The sequence below is a fragment of the Dromaius novaehollandiae genome, chromosome 3 (genome assembly GCF_036370855.1).
Source record: "Dromaius novaehollandiae isolate bDroNov1 chromosome 3, bDroNov1.hap1, whole genome shotgun sequence".
In the NCBI taxonomy this organism is placed as follows: Eukaryota; Metazoa; Chordata; class Aves; order Casuariiformes; family Dromaiidae; genus Dromaius; species Dromaius novaehollandiae.
The window spans coordinates 100265262-100289881 of NC_088100.1; the positions used below are offsets into that span (position 1 = coordinate 100265262).

At 39.2% G+C, this 24620-nt stretch overlaps 2 long non-coding RNA genes across 2 annotated transcripts in view; one reads left to right on the forward strand and one right to left on the reverse strand.

Moving 5' to 3' along the window:
* The window catches only part of LOC112997342 (uncharacterized), a 240492-nt gene that overhangs the window by 83567 nt on the left and 132305 nt on the right, over positions 1–24620 (forward strand). The window contains exon 2 of the long non-coding RNA XR_010388545.1: positions 22470–22641. This is a non-coding gene — a long non-coding RNA (uncharacterized LOC112997342). The remainder of the gene's footprint in view (positions 1–22469; positions 22642–24620) is intronic.
* The window catches only part of LOC112997339 (uncharacterized), a 325493-nt gene that overhangs the window by 4466 nt on the left and 296407 nt on the right, over positions 1–24620 (reverse strand). Inside the window, exon 22 of the long non-coding RNA XR_010388544.1 lies at positions 924–985. This is a non-coding gene — a long non-coding RNA (uncharacterized LOC112997339). The remainder of the gene's footprint in view (positions 1–923; positions 986–24620) is intronic.

Here is a 24620-nt window from a genome sequence, read left to right on the forward strand (position 1 = left end):
CAGATTAGTAACAAATTATGTAGAAAACGGATTAAAAGCATTTGGCATTCATACCATTCGGCAATAATACTGAATAGTGTCCATTCTCATGAAGGGGATAAATGCTCCAATAATGCTTAATGTTCAGTTTGCAGTCATTCTTCTGGAATGGGAGTAACTCAGAAATACAATTATGAATCTAATGTGTCTGATGACAGTTTTAAGTCCATTAATACTTAGCTTAGCCACTGTGAGAATTTCTTATTCTTACTGCACTTTTTCTGCAGTGGTAACTATAGACAGTGAACATTACTCAGTTTAAGTTATGAGCAATGCATTATTCATCTTGCTCACACTCTGCTTGGGAAATTTTCTTGTAGACTTAATTTCATGGTTAGTGACTTCATTGTGAGAATAGTAAGGACAGACAGACAAAAGACAGAATAATTTCAGTTTGTTTAGCCTTGAACAGCATTGTAAAATATAAAGCAAGGCAAGTTAGCAAATCCACTGCTGCAAATAGAAGATTACAAGCCATATGACTGCCTGCAATGTTTTCATGTTTGATTGTCTTGTGATTTTAGTGCCGAATAGACTTTTTCTGAAAAGTCTTTCAGAAAGTTTTACTTTCAAACTCCAAGGAGCTGCCACAATATTATTATTATTTCTGATCAGTAACCAGTATTTACACTTCATGAAACCAGGAGAAGGGAATGATCTCAGAAGATTACCTGTTACTAGACCATTTTCTGCTACTTTAATTCCAGTCCTCTGTTCCGAGTGCAGGATAACAAAATTTAGCTGATCATGTATCTATGTTAATGAGACACTTTTGAACTATGTGCTAGGAACTCTTTTCTTTTCTTCATTGATAAAGTAAGCACACCCTTTAAAATATCTTAAGGTAACATATTAGAGCTGTTAATAGAGCAAATTAAACTTACCAAGCCTGTCAAGCCTTGCTCACAAACCCACCCTTCAGCCAACTGAAACCAACTATAGGGACCTATGAAAGAAATAAAAGCATAAAGTTTAGAATGCATCATACACTGATTCCTAAAAATCTAGGGATGTTAATCAACCGGGTATTATTACATATATGATAAAATTGTTTTAGAGGTTTATTTTAATAGATAACTTTTAGAAAACTGCAATAATTATAATGCATCAATGGTTATGCGTTTTTAACAAGATTGACGTAAATGATATTTAAAAACATGGAGAAAACTGTCATAGCTAGTGACATTGTATTACTTAGGCTTTTAACTGGAGAACAAAAAACCTATCAGTGACCTTTTTAGAATCTGCATGGTAGGAAAGAGGAAAGCAACAAATAACTTCTGGAGTGAAAAGCTAAAATATCATGAAGAGGTCTGCTTTATATTTCTGAGTTGAAAAAATTACTGTACGTCACATCAAGCAAACTGTCTAACAGGGAATTTTATTTTGGGGAATGCAGAGATCATTATTATTCAAAAACTGTCTGTTAATTAGGGAAACATTCATGAAGGTATCAGCCTCATTTTATAACGTGTTTGGCAGTACAGCTTTCCATTGTATATCCTCCGCATGTTCCATAGCGTTTGCATATTCAGAGGAGTCTCAGCTGTATTAGTTTTTCAAGTGTAGCTGAATTTGTCTTCCAAAGTTGTTCATTTGCATTACACACACACACCTGTCTAAATCCATATCTCTATAGGTATGAGTATCTGTATGTATATCTATATCTGCATCTATACATCCATATCATCTATCCACCTTAGCTTTCATTTAGCCACATTACTCCACTTTTACTGATGAGCTGACTCTACTAGGTTGACATCAGGGCAATGTGTACCAGACAGACCTTGGGAGTGATAAAACAGAGTGAAAGGAGGCCCACCTCAAGTGTGTGTACACAAATGCATGCAGCCAGGGGAAAAAGGCAGGCTCCACGTGCAGTCACAGGATTACGACTTTGCTGGAACACCTGAGATGTGGTGGGGCAGGTCGCAGGACTGAAGTGCTTGGGATTGCTGGATATATGCTATTCAGTAAATGCAGGACAAGGCTGGGGTGGAGGTGTCACCCTTTATGTAAAGTAGAAGCTTGGATGTATGCAGCTCCTCTATGGGACAGACTTCAATCTGTTTGAGAGCCTGTGGGCCAGGATCAGAGGAGAGGCCAGTAAGGGTGACAGTGTGGTGGGAGTGTGCTATTGATCAGCCATGGCAGGGTGAGGAAGTGGATGAAGCCTTCTTTAAATAACCCAGGAAGTATCACAGACCCTGGTTCTTATGAGGCCCTTTAACAGGCCCTTCCCTGTTATCTGCTATGAGGGCAACAGAGCAGGACACAAGCAGTCAAGGAGGGTGTCAGGGATACCTTCTTGATACAGATACTAGATGGACCAACCATGGGTGATGTACAGCTGGACCTGCTCTTCACTAAGAAGGAAGAACTGGGGACGTGATAATCAACAGTAGCCTTGGCTGTAGTGACCATGAAACAGGAGTTCAACATCCTGCAGAAAGAGACTAGCAAATTATAGACCCTGGACTTTAGCAGAGCCGATTTAAGCTTTTTCTGGAAACTGGTGGATGGGATCCCATGTAAAGCAGCTCTGAAGTGCAAAGGAGACCAGAAAAGCTTGGAGATATTCATTGACAATGTCCTCCAAGCACAGAAACAGTCCATACCAATACACAGGAAGACAAGTAGATGTATCAGGAGACTGGCTTGGGTAAGCAAGGAACTTATGAAGGAACTCCAGTGCAAAAAGGAGTCAAAGATCAAATGGAGTTGCAGCTTGCAAGGGATGTCAAGGGAAACAAAAATAGCCTCTACCACTATGCTAGTAGTAGCAGGCTGAAGAAGGAAAGTGTGGGTCTGTTGCTGAATGGGGTGGGTGATTTAAGGACAGTGGACAAGATAAGGCTGAGATACTCAATACCTTTTTTGACTCAGTCTTCATCAACAAGAGCTCCCAGGCCTTGCTTAAAGAAGAGGTTCAAGAAGGAGAACTATCAGCAGTGGGATCACAATCAGGTCACAGTCAGGTCATAGTTTACTTGCAAGAACTCCAGCCCGTACCACTCCAATCGGATCCGATGGGCTGCATCTACTTGTACTGAGAGAAACTGGATGATGTTCTTGGAAGGCCACTCTCCTATCATCTTTGAAAGGTTGGGGTGATCAAAGGAGGTTCCCAACAGAGAAAGTCAGATGTTGCACCTATCTTCAAAAAAGGCCAAAAGGGACAGTCTAGAACTGTAGGGGATCTACAGGCCAATCAACCTCTTCAGTCCCTGGGAAAAGTCATGGAGTAAGTCCTCTTGGAGCACATTTCTGGGCACATCAAGGAGGAGAAGGTGATTGGGAACAATCAGCATGGATTTATTGAGTGTAAATCACACCTGACCAACTGATTGCTGTTAAAATTACTGCATTTGTGGATGAAGGGAGAACAAAGGATGTCATTTACCTCAGCTTTAGCAAGGCTTTTGACACTTTCACAGTGTGGGTGAGTAGACAAGATGATCAGGTTCATAGCGTAGTGGCTAATGGATTGACTCTACCAGAAGGCCAGTAACATGTGGAGCACAGCAGGGGTATGTCCTGGACCTGTCCTATTTAGTGTCTTTAACAATGACCTGGAGGATGTGGTGGAGTGCATTTCATTAAGTTTCCAAATAACACCAAACTGGGAAGACCAGCTGCTATACTCAAGCGCAGAGCTGCCATCCAGAGAAACCTAGGCAAGTTGGAGGAATGAGCCAACATGAACCATATGAAACTCAGTGAGGACACATGCAAAGTCCTGCATCTGGAAACAAAACAAACTGAGCCAGCAATGTGCCTTGGCAGCAAAGGAGTCCAACAGTATCCTGAGCTATTTCACCAGAAGCATAACCAGTAGATCAAGGATATTCCTTATTCCCCTTTACTCAGTCCTCATTAGACCACATCTACCGTATTGCATGCAGTTTTGGGGCCTCCAGTACAAAAAAGACATTGACAGACAGGAGCGACTCCAGCGGAGGCCACCAAGATGGCTGGGGGGGTCTGGACTATTAGCCCTGTGAGGAGAGGCTGAGGGAATAGGGCTTGTGTGGCCTGGAAAAGAGGCAGCTTTTCAGGGGAACCTGAAAGCAGCCTCCCAGTGCCTGTGGAGAGGTCACTGAGTAGACAGAGCCAAGTTATTCACAGTGGCACGTAGTGGGGGGACAAGAAACAACAGGCATAGGTTGAAACAAGAGAGGTTCAGACTGGATATAAGGGAAACTTTTTTCCCCACAAGGACAATCTGGCATTGGAGCAGGTTGCCCAGAGAGGCTGTGCAGGCTCGTCCTTGGAAGGTTTCAAGAGCAGGCCAGATAAAAACCCTGAGCAATCTGGCCTGACCTCACAGCTGGCCCTGCTTTGAGCAAGAGGTTGGACTAGAGACCTCTTAAGGTCCCTTCCATCCTGAATTATCATCTAATCCAATGATTAGGAAGAACAAAAAGACAGAGAAAGAGGGGACAAAAAGAGGGATAAAGGCTTGGAAAGAGAAAGGCTAGGGTTCAGATCCAGAAGCAAAGCACCCTCATTTCATGACCCAGCTCATATCCTCTGCACCCTAAAAAAAAGGAGTGAAAGTAATTTCCCCAGCTAGATAAGCATACAAGGCAGGCTCCTAGCAAAAGGCAGGGCTGCCAGCCTGAATCACTTCAGTACTCAGGAGCCCCCTGAAGCACAGGAAGTCCAGCCACAATCCCCACGCTGGCAAAAGGCAAACGGGTGGAAATAAAAGCCAACTACTTTGTCTCTGCACCCTGGAAAGGTGAAAATAGTAATTAGGAAAGTATTTATTCCTCAGACATTTGCATATTCACACCTTGGTGATGCCACATCTGTCTTTCCTATAGAGGAAATATAAAAGGTTTCAAAATGCAATTTCTTTTTAAAATACTGTTATATTTTGATTTTAGGCTCTCCCTGGGACTATCCTGTCTAACAGTTTTCCCTTAGTTTGTCTCTCAGCTTTGCAGAACAGCTAACATGAACCCAGAAGCATCTGGCATAATTCTACTAAATGTAGCCTACTGATAGGACAGGAGAGAGAAATGCAGAGTGTTGCTATATCTCCGACTTTCTGGAGACAGACCTTCAGGTTTATTTAGCCCTTTAAGTAAACAGTGAGAGGGGTGGATAAGTAGAATCTCAGATTTTAGCAGAGATAAATTTGTCCTAATATTAGTAGGTTTGCTGTTACTAGCACTCTATATTGGAGGATGTTTTACATCCCTGTTATCTGAAAAAACATCTTCTGTAGCCTAGGTTCAATAGCATAAAATAGAATAGATAAAAGAGCAGCAGAAGGTAATGCCTGGTCAGCCGTGTGGCATAAACAATATAGTTGTTTGCAAGTTAGCTGGGTATTTACAGCAACTTGTTCCATGAGAAGAGCTATTGATATATGCTACTAATAAAACCTTACAATAACAGTAATAATACCTTTCATTTTTAATAGTCTCTTTGATCCTAAAGGGGCAGCTGGTTTACTGCATGTTTTCTGATTAAAAAGGGCACTCATTTTATGGCCGTCATTCTATTCGTCCTGCTTACTTGTTGTTTAAGGAGACAGAATAAACCTGAAGCTCTGGAAAATCTGCGACTACTTTGCATTTATATATCCCTCTTTATTGCAGAATCTCTGCAGGCTCTCCACACAAAGTCTTGTAGGGTGACTCCATTTAGCTCCAGTCATTGATACGATATGACATGCTATTATGCCTCCTAATATTTATATTTAGAGCCTTTTATTAAAATCTAAAGGCAGGTAATCAGACCCCATTGTGCTAATGCTGTGCAGAGATTTATCAGCGAAGGCAGTCCACGATCCAGAGAGTTTATAGTCTAGGTCAGACAGGGCATTTGAAAATTCAGATGTTTGATCCAGTGAGGTCCCCAAACACAGGAACAGAGTTTAAACAATTTTCCCAAATTCATACAGGAGGTCTTCAGAAGAATAGGGAACAAATAATCTCTGGGTTCAGTTCTGCTTTTACACAGGGTAAATTTGGAAAAGCTCAATTCTGTACTTGGGTGAGATCTCTCCAGTGGAGAGAAAGGCTCCCTGAATGTTAGGATTATCTGAGATTTATCAATGCTTAGCATTAGATCAGAATATTCTTGACTGTAACAATCTGTTTACTAAAATAAGTTGAGGAATCAAAAGATTTTGCCTTGAGTTGAATCTTTCCTCCAGACAGTAGTTTCTTGTCAGGCTGAAGTCTGCTATTAAATATAGTACTTTTGTGAGAATAGAACTCCAAATTAAGCACTATTCTTTACCTTTTTTAGATTATAAGGCAAGATCTTAGACAAATGTGAATATAGAATTAAAGGAAAGACAGAGACCAAAGCAAAATCATAGCACCCTCTAGAATCAGAAGCATCTGCAATATTTGGTGGTCCTGCCTGCATCAGCCAGTCCTCTGGTGTCTTTAACTACTCTTATGTTCCCTCTCCTCCCCTTCTGAGAGTTAGTGTCGTGCCACCTCAAAAGCCTTTCTTCTTCAACATCACTTCCACTTTGCTTCTCCTCTCCCTGCCCACCCTGTCCTCCTGCCGGCACTTCAGAGCAGATCTGCTGGGTATGTAAATGTAAACAAGGGTCTGAGCTTCTGAGGGAGAACAAAAAAGGGTCATCTCGTACTCCAGGGCCACATTACGCTGCAAGCTTGTATTGCATCCTGTACACAGCGGTGGAGCTCCCTCTGGAACTGTCTCTGCTTCCTTTTCCCTAGTACAGTGAGATCTGATTGGCTGCGAAGTGCAAGAAAGTAGGGGGAGTAAAACACCCCTCGAGACCTCAAAGCACCCTTTGTCCATGAGCAAGTTGGAGTTTGAGTTTGGGGTTTGATTTCTTGGTTTCAGTATCATGAAAAATTCAAACAGTGGTGCCCATTTCTCTTTTAAAGGAGACCGTAACAAGAATGCACTAAAGCGGTGTAACTCTCCCAGTGGTGATTCACCTAAGCAAGTAACAGCTTGACGAACGTTAGGAGGGGGTTCTGAAACAAGTTTGATTTTTCAAATATGACATATGCTTAAAAATAAATGGCCTGATTCTTTTGGTCAGACCTTCTAGGGCCCTTCAGGGAGCAGGGATTTCTAAGCTTTGGATGGATACAATAGGTCAGCTGTCTCAGTTGTTATGGCCCATGCAGGCTAGTTAGGTTAGGCAGAAATTAATACAGCACAAGCCACCCCACTGAGACTCACTCGTCTGATCCATTGCGCCACTGCTGCAGAAGGGCATTGCACTAAGCAAACTCCACTCTCTTCAGGTAATTCTCCTTGCAAAGAAAAGCTCCAAAGTTTGCTCTTGAAATCAACATTGTGACCCTTGCACTCTGAAGGAAGGTAGAAGACACATATTGTAGGCTAGGATCAGACACCTATACAGAATAAGTGTCCAGCAGTTTGTATGCTTACCTAGACCTCGTCCACTTTACCTGAGCTTCACCCAGCATTTTGGTGTTGGACTGGGAGAGGAATATGAAAAAGGAAGAAATTTAAGCTGAATCACACAGGTATTTTAATCATTTCTGAACTCTGCTGAATTCTAACACTGAATTTCAGCATAGCTATTAATATTAGTTCAAAGCCCTTCCCAGTGGTGTTTATAAAGGTGATACACATCTACCTGTGTTGTTTGCCAGTGCTTCTGTTATTCTGGCCTTCACAACAGGAAGTTCTATCTTCTCAAATATTCATGAGAAATAGATCTGTGTGTATTTATATATCTATATGTATGTATATATACACTGTAATGGACATTTTTTTAGACCAGACTTAATCCTTACTCCATCCAAAAGAAAACAATCTTAAGTCTTAAGAAGCTTTTGAATTCTTCGAAAGTGGAATGGAGAGTTTTATAAACCCTCAGCTAGAAGGCAATGAATTGCAAATCTTAAAGGACAGATTATGTTTCCAAAACAGGAGGACAAGTATGACCTTACTGTAAAACTATGTGTTTTAGCCTATGGGTAAAAGTGGTACATGACGGGATTATTTGTATTTAGGTGTCTGAATAAATAGTAAGCCTTTGGACACCTGTCTCATATTTCCAGTGGAGTCTGCCAGCAATCTTTAATTTCTGTTATGGCTTTGGGACATTAAGACCACAGGAACATAGCTATATTAGATGTTGCAAATGCAAAAGTATCTGTGGCACCTCTCACCTGCACATCTAAGGGTCCTGATTCACCTGAACATGTGCTTTACTTAAATATAGTGACAGTGTCATGACTTTCCGGAATGCTGCTCCCAGATTAAACTGTTGCTCTACATAAGAGTGGCAGAACTTGGGCCTTCATACTGTATCTATCTGATGGAAGTTTAACCTAACACTGATCAAGATTGTTGTTTGGAAATAATTCTGAGGAAGTTGACTGCATTTATACAAATACTTTGTTTTATTTGTCTGTAGAAGGAGTAAAACTATAATGTTGGTCACAGAGTGCTATACTTAGTAGATTTTGTACAGGCAAAAAAACTTCTGAAATAATTGAAGGTAGGCCATAAAGGCAATCAATCACAAAAAACTCATATCTTTTTAAAATTTAACTTATCCCAATCCCAGCTTTTTCTGAACTTTCGTTCTGTTTCCTAAAAAAATATTAGAACAACAAAAATGCCAGACTATTATAGCCCATGAAATGACCATAAGTAACCACAGGCCATCACTGTTTTATCATCTTCTGCAATGATTTTTTGTTTTACATGTGGACAAGATTAACACTGCCTGGTATACCATCTCTGTACTTAGCCTGGAAGCTCTCTGAATGATTGAAAATGCCTGTTTGGGAGAGGCAATGTATCATGCATCATGCTCTGCTGTAGTTCAAATTTAGGCAGATAGACATAAAAATGCCACCTTAATCTATGAAGAAGCTAGATGTAACAACATATAGGTGGTGTGGGGGAGCTTCAGCACTCACACTTTTGCATAATACTCCATTAATTCATGTGGGAATTAGGAGTTTTTGTGTTTTTGTGAAACTTGCTTGATGAAAGAATGCTTGAACCCATATCTCTCACATGTTAGTGAAATGCCCAAGCCATAAGGTATTCTGGTTAAGTTGTTTCCACCCTTTCTCTTGAAGTGCAGCCAGAAATACTAGCATCATGGGCCGGGAGGACAGCCGAGAAGAAACCTGACTCTAGCTCAAGGGTTCAGGCATTTGGTTAGAAAGGGTAAAAAAACAGGGATGCCAGACCCTCCGCCTTAGAATGTGTGCACGTTTTACATGATTGTTAAAACAGTCCTGGGAGCAGAGAGAGGAACCTGAGAGCCTATTATTATTGATCAGCCACCTGAGAAGAAGGCTAAATACTATGCACTTTCTCTGCTTGGAAAAGCCTTGAGAAATGTGGTTTCGGTGAACCTTCAGCTGTCCTTTCTCCAGTCTGTGGGTTAGAGTGTTGCAGCATTCATCCCTCTCCTCCTTTCTTTTAATTCATGCCTAATGCCTGTTAAGGGCTTTTGAATAAGCTCTGTGTGCCTGGTTGCCAAGCAGATCATCACCTTCTAGCCACTGTGTATTTGGAAGGCAGTTTACTTGGGCTATTTATTGGGAAACACAGGAACATTCATGTTTCAATATGCCAACACCAAGCACGATGTAACATCAAGGGCTATAATGAGAGACTGAGGAAACAATTAAGATGGTTGAGTAAAGTTATCAGGGTGCTCACAGGTCTTCACTGGGATGCGAGTGTTGTGCACTGTTCAAACACACAATTAAACATAATCCTTGCCCTGAAAGAAAGACGTCCTAAAGTAAATAAGGAAGATTAAAAATTGAATAGGAAATAGATGTACCGAAGAACTGGCTGACCTACCTAAGATCAAAAAAACAGCAATGGAGCTGGAAAGACATTCCTAGCAAATCACATTTCCTTACTTGGGTGTATGTTTTTGTTTGAAATAGATAAAGTCCTAAAACCTCTGCTTAGACAAAGCCTATTCTTTAATGTGATTAAGCAATATATCTCAAAGCATCTGTTGTGCCTTGAGAACAGTGCTTCTTAATGCTTGTGGTCCCATTGACTTGTTTCTTCCAATGAGAAACACAAGCATTATTTGAACTAAAGAGAAATTTGAGAATTTAGCCATAAAATCAGTAAGAATTTTGAGTGGCCTGAAAGTAAACAAAATAACTGCTGCTTTCATTTTCTCAGCAGTTCTTTAGAGTGAACTTTTACATAGACTTTTAAAGCATAGACTGTGCATATGCATACACATATTATGTAAATATACATATAGATTTTGTATGCACATATGGGCAAATTTGACTGTTCCTCGCTAAATATTCCCATTGAATAATACATAATTTGGCCCTGTTTGTAAATACAATTTGGAGGGGGGAAAGAAGTTAAATCCTCTTTGAAGCGCAGAATATCTTTTTGGATCTCCTTCAGCTTTACTGTATATGCAATTAATAATTCAAGATTCAGAAACAGAAACAAAGAAGAGGACACTCACCAAACATAGTTTTACCTGACCAACACAAAGAAAAAATCTCCCTGTGGTATTACGAATACTGAAAAATAATGGAAACTCTTGACCTTTCAGTGGTCAGGATTATCATCAGACTATACTGTATATGATATGATCTCTTAGTGGGGCATCTTTTCTGAGTTCAGCTGCTCAAAGAAAAGGTTAATGTTTACAGGCATGTATGAAATGGTCCCTGCAAAACCTAAGCCAACTGGAAACCCTTGTCAGTTGAAGTCTAATTAGATTAATTCAACTTAATTGTGTATAACATTTAATAACAGTTAAATAGAGGCTAAAAATATACTTTAAACTTCCTAGTCTCAAAATGATGCTTTGCCTAAAGCAGTCCATAAGTCATATGCACCTGTCTGAATATTGCTTAGTTTCCATAAAATACATTAATATTACTGTATTGTGTCAAAGCTGCCTTGTCCAGCATGTAAAATATTATGTGTCCGCTGTTTAATTACATTTTTGGACAAGAGTGAATAGCTGAGATAGCAACTGTTGCAGAGTATTTGTAGTACTCTTATAATTCAGAACAATAATGGCTGAGGTTTTAAGTATTTTTGTCACCTGTGTAGGTAAGAACGGGGCAGGGTGTACTCCTGAAAATCTGAAAACTACAGTCTTCCTGTCAACACATGATTTGAATTTGAGTTCTGGAATGACAGAAAATTTTCTGAACAACTTTTCAAACTGAGTTGCAAAAAAATAGGTACAGAAAGAAAGAAGCAAATGCACTTAAGAAATATAATCAAGTCTAGGCTCTTCTGTAAGCTGTTTATTACAGCTGTGTGAAAACATGGTTCTTACTTCAACAGTGGATGTATGAACTCTTCCCAGAACATTGTTACTTTATGGATTTGTGACTCTAAAGGGCCCAGTGAGAATAAAAGGTACAGCAGCCTTTTGATATCCTCTGTATTGTGCCACACAAGTTCAGTGTAGTCCTTTACAGCACATTGGACTTAGGCAGAGGATGCTGGGAAAACTACTGTGTTTTGCCAACTGATTCAGAACCAGAGAGGAGAATCTTCACTAATAACTTGTGAATAATCTAGCTGATCTATTCAGTTTCAACCATAAAAAATACCTGGATCATAGCTTAAAACACTGGATTCTTGTCAGAAGCTTCCTCACCTGTGTTCACTTTTCATGTGGATCTTAACAACTAAGTTTATTGGTATGCAGTTGGCATTTGCAAATTTAAATTTACACAAGCCATGTTGCCTGTGTAGGGTAAGACAATGCTTGGCAGAGCTTTCTGTCAAGCATTTCTGAGGACTTTGGCACAAGCGGAGGCTATTGAGCTGGAAGAGGCACTGAACAAACTCTGGTACGACAGTATGGTAAAGAGGAGCCTGCAGAACAGCAAACAAGTCTTTAGGCAACATTATAGTGCACATTGATTCCTATGGGACAGGAGCAGTGGAAGATAGAAGTTGCCCTGAATGAAAAGTTAGTTTCTGAGAAGCAGGTAGACCCTATGAGTTATTGTTCATTTGGGAACTATCAGGTAAAAGGGAAAGGCTCTAGCAGGTTTTAGTGCAGCACAGGTATTTAGTGCTCAATGTTGCTCTTTGGAAAGTCCACAGGACTGTTCTGCTAAGTCTGCGTAAGATGGTTTATTCACTCTGGACTACCAACCAGTAATGCCAGTGAAATGTTACTAAGATTCTGTTTAAATCTTCTTCTGCTGGGAGATGTACTTGTGGTCATCAGGAAACTGAGGGAATCTACAAGACAAAACATGATTTTCTGGCCATCACAGAAGACAGTCAAGGGGAATCAGTTCAATACATGCAGACTGCCAAAAAGAATAGGTCTTCAACATTTTTCTCTTTCTATACAATATTTAATTGACTAAATTAGATATTTCATGTCATATCTGCATATAGGAAGAATGTTTTTCCATTTCCCTTTGTTTACATTTAAGATTGGACCCTATTTGTGCTCTGGAAACATGCATGATAGTGTAGCAGAGCAGAGTGCAAGGAGAAATGAAAGTATCGAAATCTCATAAATAGATGAACCTTCTTCTTTCTCTCCCTTCCAGTTCTTGTTCAGTCATTTCATTTCTCTTCCCTGGAAAGTTCCTTACTACGTGACCATGAATCTGATCAATGTATTCAGCTCACAGGAAATATGAAGTGGAAATGATTGAAAGTGATTTCTTGACTAAAGGAGCTATTTCTTTACTACCCATCCCAGATATCTTGCCTTCAGCCCACTCGAATTCAGTTAGGAGTGGTAGTATGAATGTTTCAAATTATTGCAATTACTGCAGCAAAAGGGGAGAAGGATAATAGAAAAGCACACATCCCTGACCTATATGGGACTTATCCAGAATAACTCAGTTGCATGTTATAAAAATAACTGTATTACCTATAATGCTGTGTAGTGGTGATATCCATGTGGTAAATGGCATTTATAAAGCATCTTTGACCACTTCACCTGAACCCAGATCACTAATCCAGCCGGCCTGGGACAATTTCCAGCATTCCCAATCTGTCAACAGTTCCAAACAGCTGCCATTTCTAAAATAAAGCCAACCTTTCAGACAAATGTCTTCTTCTTTCCTCCAAGACATGGAATTACTTTTTTATTTGCTCCTCCCCTCATAAATTCCACTGATGTGATGTAGGATTAGTGACTGCTCCCTGGAAAAGTGAATGAAGAAGTGACAGATCGTGTGTCTGACAAGCCATCTTAACCCGAGATAAGAGATGAATCACACTCATAATCTGGGAATCTTGGTTCTAAATAAATACGGGAATCATTTCTGCCCCAAATAAATAATGAAATTTTATACTTCAAACTGCAAAATGATACATAAAAACTACTCCTGACTATTTTTTCAGAGATTTTAAGATGTTTTAGTTTATATGCCTGTGAAAACTCCTATGGGATGACATTCTGTCTTTGCTATAATACTGCAGTCAGTGAAGCTTAAATTAGCTTTTATAAATGAGGGGAATTAATGACAGAGGTCTGTTTAAGGGAGGAAGGGGCAAGAAGATCCACTGGTCCCATCTTTTCCAAGTTTCCACCCACAAATTTTCCATTATTTGCAATCCAGACAGGATTATACCTTTGGAAGTCAGTTGGAAGAAAAACAAGAGCATCTATAGATATGGGGTACAGGGAGGCTATGTGAACATGCACCTCCTGCAAGAAGCAGCAGGATTTATTCAGTTGATGACCTCTTCCCTGAGGATGAGTTCCTCTAGTGCTTCCCCCTTGAATAGGGAGAAAGCTGTTGCAGCTCTTAAGATTGTACAAAATCCTTCCTCAGCATGCCACCACAGGTTTAACCATCTTGTCACTTCATGATTGGGAAAGAAACATTTCTGATGAAAACATCTGCAGTAGGACCCTTCCTTCACTGCCTTCTTCTCCCATTTCCTTGGCCAAACTGAGGGGCAGAACTAAGCACAAGTCCCTGAAGGGCAATGGTCACATCAGCAGGTCTCCACAGTACTAGTTAACTTGAGTACACCTCTTTGCTGACACTGCCAAACTGTTTCCTGGTGTGGAACTAGATAGCTCAGTTATTTCTGTATCGTGGTCCATTGTATAATACAGACATGCCCTACAACAGAAGTCCAGAACAGTGGTTGACATCTTACATTTTTATATGCAGCCTATAGTATGCTGTTACAAGGATAAGATATTAGTTTAAAGTCCTGTAGGACTGAATGGCAAAAGTTTAAGGTTTTGTACTAGGCTGATTGTTATCTTCCTCCAATTGGCTGGTATTTTCAGCTTGAGGTAAGCTGGTTTTCCAGTTGCAGAGAGACAAAAGAGCAGTACCAGGAAAACAGTTGAAAATGTTCTAAAACATTTTAAAATTGTTTTCCCTGTATTCCTGAGAAACATTGTACTAGCATTGTACTAGCAGCTAAGAGATGGTTGGATGTATGGCTCTACTAATATTTATTTGCTTATTATTTGTATCATTGATACACAAGTAATGTGATCACTCCCAAAAGTGCCAGCAACTTTTTTATATAACACCACACAGGTACAGATAGTTATGAAGGCAAATGCAGCAACAGCATATTAACTACCCTGAACTTAATCATACCAGATATGTTTAAAATGCATTTTCCTGCATCTGTATGTTATTCTTTAGATAATGGGGATTTTGCATCTGTGCCTCACGTAGAATCATACATGGAACTGTTGTTGGAGCCAGTCTTACCTACTTCTCTAGGTAATTCAGGTGGCATTGCAAGTACTTAACACCATTCAGGCTGTTTAACAAGGGCCTGAGTCCACAGCCATTGGAATTGGAAAAATTCCCTTTAAAAAAGGAAATATATAGAGCTGGGCATTTATTATGTAAATCAATACAGCTTTAGGGAAATATCTTTTCTTAGCACTTAATAGAAAATACTCTATAGAGGTTTTGAACCATCTACAGAATTTAATAGATAAGCTTATGACTGTTGTACTGCACATAGGAGCCTTTAAAAAAAGCCATGCAAAGCATATAGTCTGTATCAAGTCCCCAAATGTTCCTCAGAACATGATCTTTACCCTTAAAGAGCAATTGGTAATATCAATTATTCCAGATAATTCTCTTTCTCACTCCTCCTCAAATTTTTTAGTAGAAAGCCAAGCAGTTTAGAAAACCCACTCCATATAATCCAGGTATTATGCAAGTATGCAGTTTACCATGTTTATTTAGCTAATTGTGGATCAGAAAACTTTTTTTATCTGAGTACTAGTGAATTTTGTTTTTCCTTTTTCAAATCCCATTTTATTTTATTAAACAGGGGAATCCATTATCTGTCAATTAAGTGAGGTTACTTTAGACTTGAGACATTTCAGTTTCAGAAAGGTTTGGTTTATACTGAAAGCTTTGTTACTGGTAACTGCATAATCTGTGTCAAAGAGTGAGAAGTGCATTAATTCACATGGGAGAGTGAAACCAGAAGTTGTCAAGACTTGTCACTGTTTCTTTATGCAACTGCTATAACAAAATAAGAAACTGTTTTTAATTTTTGTTTTCAATGTTAAATTTGATACCGTACCAGCTGCAGTAGAAATAGCCAAATTTCTACTGGCTAGTATTCCAGGACTTCATTTTCACAGTAGTATTTCAGGACTTAAAAAATACGGAAATGAATATTGTTAGCTGTACGGTGTGACAAAGTTGGCAGGGACTGTTTTTTTCATGACTGGAGTTGGCTGTCCAGAATTTGGAAAGCTTTGTATGCAGTAGTGCTCAGTGGGACACCCTAATATGTGACTGATTTTTGAGAATTCTGCAGCACTCAGAAAGCCTCCTGAGAATTTATTCCTGTGTCTGATGTCAAAAAAATATTGAAAATTTGTCCCTACCATTTTACTTCCACTTTCAATTACAGAGCGGTGACTAAAGAGGTTCGTAAGGACTGGCCATTGGAATTTCTTATGTGTGATATTCCCCCATTCCCCCCAGAATGGAAGGGTGTGGGATGAGTAACAGTAAGGTTTGGTGATGATAGCCCAAATAGGATCAAAACATCTTTACCTTTAGAAAGTCCTAGGTGACGGGAATAAAGAGCTGAAGAATGCAGTAATCCAACACAATTCTTACACCTCTCTAAAAATATAAGCATAGTCATTGTGGATTCATGATGAAAACTTTATAATACCACGAAACCAAACAACGTAAGACCGCCTACCTGGCCACCCCTTTTAACCTCTGGATAAAACTAATGTATGATTAATAGACTCTAACTATGGAACTATTTCACAAGGAGCAGAAAAGTAAGGTTTTCCATGGGGTTTATTGTTTTCAGAAACTATCTTGGCTCCATAAATAGCTCTGGTTCAAGGAAATGCAGAGGATGCTCTGCAGCTATTTATCGCTGTGCTGTAATCTGGGGAGGCTGCTGGCCAGCCTGACTATGCTCCCACACATGCTGCATAGGAAAAAAACCCTGCAGGTGCATGGTAGGAGTCCCTAAGTGAGAAAGGTCCTCTGAGGAGCAAGGGAACTCCAAGAGTTTTTCCACTTACCTGTTTTGTGCCTGGATTTGAGAGTGTAATTTGGGAAACAGCAGTAAAGACAGTTCAGCACCTGGTACTGTTGCACTGTGAGCAGGTTAAGAGGAGGCCAGCACCTCAGAAGCGAGCAAACCCACATTTGCAGAGTAAGCAGACACATTATCTGGGTGATTTTAGACATGGGTGGGATTATGATGAGGGCGCACTAATGTTTCCTACCCACAACAGAGCACCATACATATTGATGAGACAGCAAAAAGTCCTTGGGGGTCTTCATGGAAAATAGATCCGTGTTTTAATTTTGTTCTATGGTTAGTTACTTCATGGTACTTTTTTTATTTCTTCAGGAAATGCCAACTGCGTTTGCTCACTATTCTGTGCAGCTTATAAACCAGAGTTTACTTTCTGTTAGCAGAGTAATACCACAATGTCACGTGAGAACACAGGGCTTTATATATTAATAGTGCCTACAGAAAGCCTGCTAATATTTACCATGGTATCACATTGTGAAATCTTTTTTCCCAGCATTAGATCCAGAGAAACATCTATATGGCTGCCCGGCTAAATAAAAGTGCCTGACTTTTAGAAGAGAATTAAAACAGCTCTTGTAGATTCTGTGTTTATAGCCTGTCATATGGTAGAGCTTGGTCAGAATATTTTTGAAGTTAAATAGTGTTTAGTTCCAAAACAAAAATCAATCCAAGAGAAAAATGCGAAATAAAAGATTTCTGATTTGTAGAATGTTGTCAGCTCTGCTTTCTTTGAGTAAGGCTGAATCTACACAAAATGGCTTTGTCTGTGCAACTTTGATGTAGGGGATTGGTTTAATTTTGTTTTTCAGCTGAAATAATTGCACTTGAACAGTCACGCAAGTACAGTGCTCCCTTATTTCAGATAAATCTATCCCATTTGGGAAGGATAAATGTTTGCACTGCAACATGTGGATGCACAAGGACATATACCCCACCACCCTGTCCACTGAGGAAAATTCTCTGGGTGCTGCATTAGACACTGAAATACCTCTACATCCAAGGAGATTAGTTGAATATGTATCTGTAACCTTGTTTTAGGTGTGCAACATCTCAGCACAGGCTTTAGAACACAAAATATCTTTAGATGGAGTACTATGATCTTTATATTTCTCAAGTTCAACACTAAGCCAAATTAGCAATGAACATCCTAGCTTAGCAACTTTTAGTAATCTGTCTGGGAACGTGATGGTCCCTACATGCAGCTTTATAGCTTTCTCTTTCTATCCTTCTCCCATAAATTCATTTCCCTTTTTGTTAGACCGAATATTATATTAAGAATTTTTTTAGGCTACAGTCTCCAAAACAGGCCTCTGATTAACCGCTGACTAAGCATAAGACATATCAGTTGTGTCCATCTTCCTCAGTCAGACCACAACTCACACTGACTTCTGTGTGTCTCCTCTAGTGGGGCTTTCAGGAATTTCCATTTGTCCGAGGAAGGGTTATTTATCAGGCCTGTGACCCCACTTCTGCTTCACCTGAGTCTCATAACAGTGTCTTCTAGAGATAACTGAAAGGTCAAAAGCTCAATTTTCCTTAAAATGGAAAAGAAAATTTCTAGCTTCTGTGAAAATTTTTCAGGGAAAATTCTGAAAATGGGATGGAGCATTTCCCTGAACTACAGAATCCAAAGGTCAGATAAAATACTTTCTTCATCTTTATTTTTAAGAGTCTCACAGTTTTTAGCCTGTCCCTTTCTTTAGTATTATTTTCTCTTTAGAGAAGATGGAGGTAAGGGAATTAACTCATGCTTTTACTTATTTTTCTTTTATTCTTTGAGGCTGACAATAGACTTTTGCCAGCTTTCTGACTATAAATGAAAGCAGGTCTATGTTGATTTCATTATAAGTGAAATAAAGGGCAACTAGTCCCCAAACTGCAACAACTATCAAGCCCTTCCCAAAAAACAAGTAAGGTCAGTGCCACGATATCTGAACCAAGAAAGAGCCACAATGACTCCTTCCTTGTAGCTGCTCATGACGGTCTGAAAGAAAAGGCTAGGATGAGACCCTAAGAGGAGACTCAGCCTGACTGACAGTGTAGGTAGAGTTTGGTGGATCTGAGGAATTTGCAGTGCATGTGTCAAACTAACTGTCTTCCTCCCAGTATACAGAGAGGGAGGCAAGAAGCTTTCCTTTTCCCTCTTACAAACAGTCCTATAGCCTGAAGGTAAGGGTTTGATGCTGGACAACTAAGGCTGTGTATTTCTTGTTTAATTGTTAGCTCCTTGACCGTATAATTTTAGCTATGAGTACTGTTTTTTTCCTCCTTTATTTTCTTTTTTTCTTTCTTTTTTGCATCAGTGGTAACAAAATATCAGAAATATGGGAATGTTGGAACAAGTGGAAAGGGTGAAAACAGCCATTTTCCTGGAATATAATATTATGCCATGGGGGGTCAGAAGCAGATGAAGGTGAACAATGACAAAGGAGCATGCCTTTATACATACATTTCTTCTTGTTCCTCTTTTAGTCAGAAAATATTTGGGTTTTAAGTTTCTAATTTTACTGTAAAACCAATTGTTTTTCTAGCCTGTGGGCAGCTGGCTTAGGATTTAAGTTACTATTGTATGATTGGTTTTTTCTGTTTTATTTGTATTTTAGTGCTGTCAGTATATTTAGTGCCAGTTTAAGTAAGGCTCATGTTGCTCAAGAAAGATTGCAACAGAGTATGTTTGTGTTTTTGGACACACAAGAAACTACTGCTTGAAGCTAGCAGGAAAGATGTGAAGGACTGAGAAGAGAACTTACTGATGTGTATTTAACAGTACTATTTTGAAAAATACATTTCAAGTAAGATTTACACAGTTTACTGGGGACAAGGAATTCTAAAATTAAAAAGGTTTCAAAGAAAAGTCATCCTCAGAGCCCACTGGGAATCTTTCATCTGAGCTCACCCAAGAAAAATTACTTTTAAGTTATTTACAATACCAGATTCTTGGGCTACAAGTTTGACATATTTCTTTAGCAAATAGTTTTCCTTTTTTTTTTTTCTTTTCCATTTTATTTTATCATTTTCCAGGTTCCATTTTACAATCACAATTCTCTTTTCTGATGAAAAAAGTTCCTTACAGGTGTGGTGAAGAAATTAGATTAGTTTATGGAGGAAAGAAGGATTAATGTGTTTGAAATACTTATTCACCAGGCAAGTTTAGTTTTGTAGGAATTGATGTAAATGCTTTAGTAATCATTCCTGATTAATTATAAAGCCTAATGAAATCAATAGGCCTGCTCACATGTTTCAAATTAAGTATATGATCAAGTGCTCTGCTGAGCCTGACAGGCTGTACTCTTCAGTAGATCCAGACAAACATTTTTAACAATTTTTTTCTTCCGAGAAAAGATCTAAAACCCAGTGAACTGAAACATTCCATGAATTCATTTCTGTCTTACCTTTTTGTTAATGTAAAAGACTATTAATGAGATAAAAATGTTCTGTCCTTTTTACTTTCTTTTTTTTCCCAACAATTTTACTTTAGAAATCTTGTTCAGTTGTAATTCTGGAGACTTAAAAAAGCTGTACTTGACGATGTAGCACTTTGGATCACGGGAACTTTTTGTCTTACTTTGTTAGACATGAAATGAAATTTTCCAGACTCTTTGGTTCCTACAATTGTTTAGGCAACCCAGAATGGCTTTTCTACTTCAGTTTTACAGAGCAGTCAGGAAATTTGTTGTTTTCCTTTTTCCAGCATTCCTCTTTATCTTGAAAGTCTTCGGCTGTTTTTGAATATTAGGAACTTGATGATTTTTAACAATGTTAATAATTTAAACTTCTTGGATCTTGTTCAGCTAGCTCAGACCTTGAGAAAACAAGCATTAGCACTATAACAAATATACTCCAGCTGACTCACCTTCTCCAACTTTAGTATCTGCCATTAAACTAAACATTGCATACAAGCACAATTTTTTATTTGCCTTACCTTCCAATATTATGAAAGAGGCGATAGTTACTGCTCTACACTCCAGAGTAGTAACCAAGTTCAGCATTAGCAACTTCAAAAAGTAAGGCTGTAGACAACGGTAAAGAATTTACATTACTTCCTACTGATAATGTTCTTCACTTCACAAGCTGTTTGGGACTGGCAGGATGCCCCAGTCACCAGCCCATGAAATTCACAGACACTCATTCCTGCTACCACTGAGCAATTTAACTGTTTTAGTTTGGCTGAGAAGAGTGGCTTTCCAGCTGGACAACAGTCTGTAGCACTTTACATTTACAGGAAGATGCCACATAACAATGTAAGAAAAAAAATGAAGCTACTGAAACTTTGGCTCAGTACCCGTAACTTACAGTAGCTTGCTTCGTTGGCTATAATACTCCTTGGAGAGAAACAATGATACATGCGGCAAATCACCTGATATATTTTGAGAACTGAATAAGAAACTACCCAGGATGAACATGGCTTATGTAAAAACATTAGACCTTTTTGTTGCTGGCCAGCAGTGTCCTTATTGCTCATTCTGTGTATAACAACAGAGTCACCATCTGATCACCAAAATCCAGTATCCAATGATCTTTTCCTTATTCCTTATTCAAATCCTGCCTGGCCTCTCTAGAAACCCCTGCATAGGCATCTTGTCAAATTCGGCTTTAGATGCAAGTCTTTTATGTTACAAAAGGCCTGGTACAACTCACTGGTGCCCACTATGCTGTAGGACTATACTATTATACTACTATCTTTTTTTGCTTTCCTGTGGTTTGTGACACCTTTTGTTCAATTTCCAGCTTTGTCATATGCTTCCTTTGTGCCAAGTTTATTATTTATAAGTTACAGACTTTACATTCTTCAGTTAAAAGGCCCACTATTGCTTTTTCCAGTCCTTGTTCTTTCTTCATATGGACTAAATATGTTAAAAAGCATCCCTGACAAAGCAGTCACTTTTCAGTCCTTCTTCGTCTTCATAATCTTGGAGTTGCTGCTGTTGCTGCTGCTCCTTTCCAGTCCCAGGAGAATGTCCCACTCCCAGAAAGTCTTCTTTTCACCTAAAAACAGTGGGGCACTGATTCTTTGGGCACTTCCCTCTCCTTTCTTGCCAGTGTAGTGGAGGCCCAGGCATGCCTACCCTACCAGACTAGAAGAAAATCTCCGTGTACATTTCCTTCTAACCATCCCCTGTCCTGGTGTGTTGGGGGCCTGTTCTGCTCTATGGAGAATAGCTGGTAGTAAGGGTAAGCGTGCTAGCAATGGTGACTCAACTATTATGACATTAGAGGCCATATAAAAGTTACTGGTAGGGTCTGTTCTGTTCTTTTTGCATCTTTTGTGCCCAGGAAGGGAAGTGCCTTTCCTCCTGCTTCCACTCGGGTGTCAGTATTTTCATCCCTCCTTGCTTTACTGAAAACTTCCTCAAAATATACTTTTGTGATGCTCACATTGAACAACAAAAGAACAGTCAAGAAGGGCCAGAAAGAAGGAATTTGCCCCAACCCTGCAACCCTGCCCCAACCAAAGCCAGAACTCTTACAGATAAATCAGAGGAATGAAATAATTAAGAGCTAACTTCAAACTCTCAGTTCACCTACTTGTGGCTTGTTGCTCAGATGAGTAATTTCTTATCTGTACTGTATGTAATCTAACTCTACAGTAAGTTCTTTGGTGCAGGGAGCTCATATATAAATGTGATTTTGAAAACCAGTGGTTCTGTAAAACTACTGGATAACTGACAGACGTCTAAAGAAAGTGTGTGTTTTTTATGGAGGCCTGAGCATGTATCTTCTGAAAACAAGACTATTCTAAGATTTCATATTTTCTGGTCTTTCTTCAGTCTAGCAATCTCCTTTTAAGGTTGTGGAATTTCTTTTGGGAAAAGTTTTTAAAACTCAGTTTAGACAAATACCTTCTGGGAATGTCCTGGATATACATGATTCAACTAGCAGGTTTGAAAGCAAGGCCTCTATCTTTTTCTGTTTCATTCCAGCTTAAGATCATCGTAAGAACTCCCTCAGAAATCTCATCCTCATTTTCTTTACTGTTTTGCAAATACTGAAGAATCTCTACAAAAAAAGAGAGTTTTGTGGACAACCAAAAGTCGACAACACAACCATAGGAGGAGAAAAGAAGTTCTGGAAAGGACCCTACTCATGAATCTGGTATTAATCATATAAACATATAAAGTTCTGAGAAGAAAACCAACCAATGGCTGAGAAAGAGATGGTTTAACAACAGCTACAAATAAAAATGGTTTAACAACAGTAAAAAACAAAAAGGAAAAAAGGAAGCAGAGCTAAAACAATCTCTATTCAAAACTTTTTTCCACAAGTCTCAGTGGAGCCTTTGGGACTGTGGTCCCCATATTTCAGTCAGCCATGTGTTTTGTGAAAGATTTAGATGTGAGGATTCCTGGAGTTCCTGACTGTTCTTTCACACTGGCTTCTTCATGCTTTTTCCCAACACCTCAGCAGCTAGATCATTCCCTTGGGGCTAAAAAACCTGTTTTTTCCCCTCATTTTGTCCAAGAGAAATCTGGTTTAAAATCTCTCTCCAAAAATTTCTGAAGAGTGCCCTAGGGAATTCTGGGATGACAGGAGCCTCTGAGTATTTCCGGGGAAAATGTTCCATTTTGAATGAAATAATTATATAGTTGTCAAGCCATTGGCCTTGAGATTAAGGAACTTGTCTGGAAGGAGAGAGATGAAACTTTATGTTAAACCAAGCAGGGAATAGAACTCTACCATTCTCTTTCCAAATAAACTTTACTTAAAAGTCTCATATACACTCTTCTTTCTTTGCTTGGTCTTTGCCTTTACCTCGCTCTCCAGTCTAGGTGAGGGATGTGAATACAACACAACTCTAGGGAAAGCTGGAATTCTGTGTGCAGCATCTCCTGTTGCCTGGCCTTGGGGGCTCTCCAAGAAGTATGTCAGCCTCTGCAAAGCCTGCTCTTACATGCCCCACTCTCCCCAAAGAGCCTTGGCATCTGACTGGATCCTGGTGAATAGCAGTATCTAAAAGTCCCTTCTGTGGATTTCATCTCTAACTGATTAATTTTGTTGTTATTTACCAACTTTCCCATTCAATTAAACATAAGAAAATCCTTATGCCAGTTGTAACAGGCAATGGAAAACATTTTGCTGGTAGCAAGGTAGGTATATAAATTGGAAGCTGTGAGATACCTTCTGCAGGAATAGGTCTGGTTAAAAACTTAGGAAAAAAGTTGAAGTTTAGCTGTATCTAATTCGTAGCTCTGTCAGCGCATGTCAGTCACATTGCTTGAGGCAATTCAAATTCAGTAGAAAATGCATTAACATTCTTTGTACCTGTTTTCTTGGGGTGTCCTGGTTGCTGAAATAGTCTTCACACTACCATGTTCTGCAAGAATTATTCTGGAGGCAGAGAACTCTGATCAGCTTTTTCTAGTAAAACTACAAATCGGTTTTTCAGTTTTGTTTTTGTTTTCCAAAGGCAAGAGCATTGTCCCCTGAATCATAAGCATTTAAAGACTATTTTGATGCTCTTTTATCCCCACATGTCTGTAGATTTATAAGATTGTGGTTCCATTCTTTATCCTTTTTAAAATTGCAATGGCTAGCACTACTAATAGTATCACTATTACTTTAGAGCTAGATGTCACAATATGCAGAATCATTCAGTTCTAGATATCCTATGTATATTCTAAAAAAATATTGACTGCAAGAAACCTAAACAACTCTTTTCCTCTAGCGACCATCTTTATGGCCAAGGCAAAGGGACCCACACTTTTGCAAAATGTTGAAGTTGTACCTTTCTGACTCTGAAATGTCCCTGCAGAGCTATTTTAAACTTCCTTGAAAAAAAGAGAGGATATGAGTATGAATTAACATGTTCCTTCATTTGCCATCTCATGGAAAATAGATATCTGGGGAACAGTAGTTATTGAGGCTGAAAATAAAAGCCTGGTCTTCTTTATAGTACTATCCAGTTTATATCATTGCTTCCAGGTTATGATGTTACATACAATAATGACTTGCCTGTCCTACAATAATTTTGATCATCCTTGCAGCTGCATAAAGGCAAACTGCTTGAGCAGTTTGACACTGTGTTACTCTCATCCTTGGATATTTGGGAAGATTCCATTTACCAAGACTTTCAG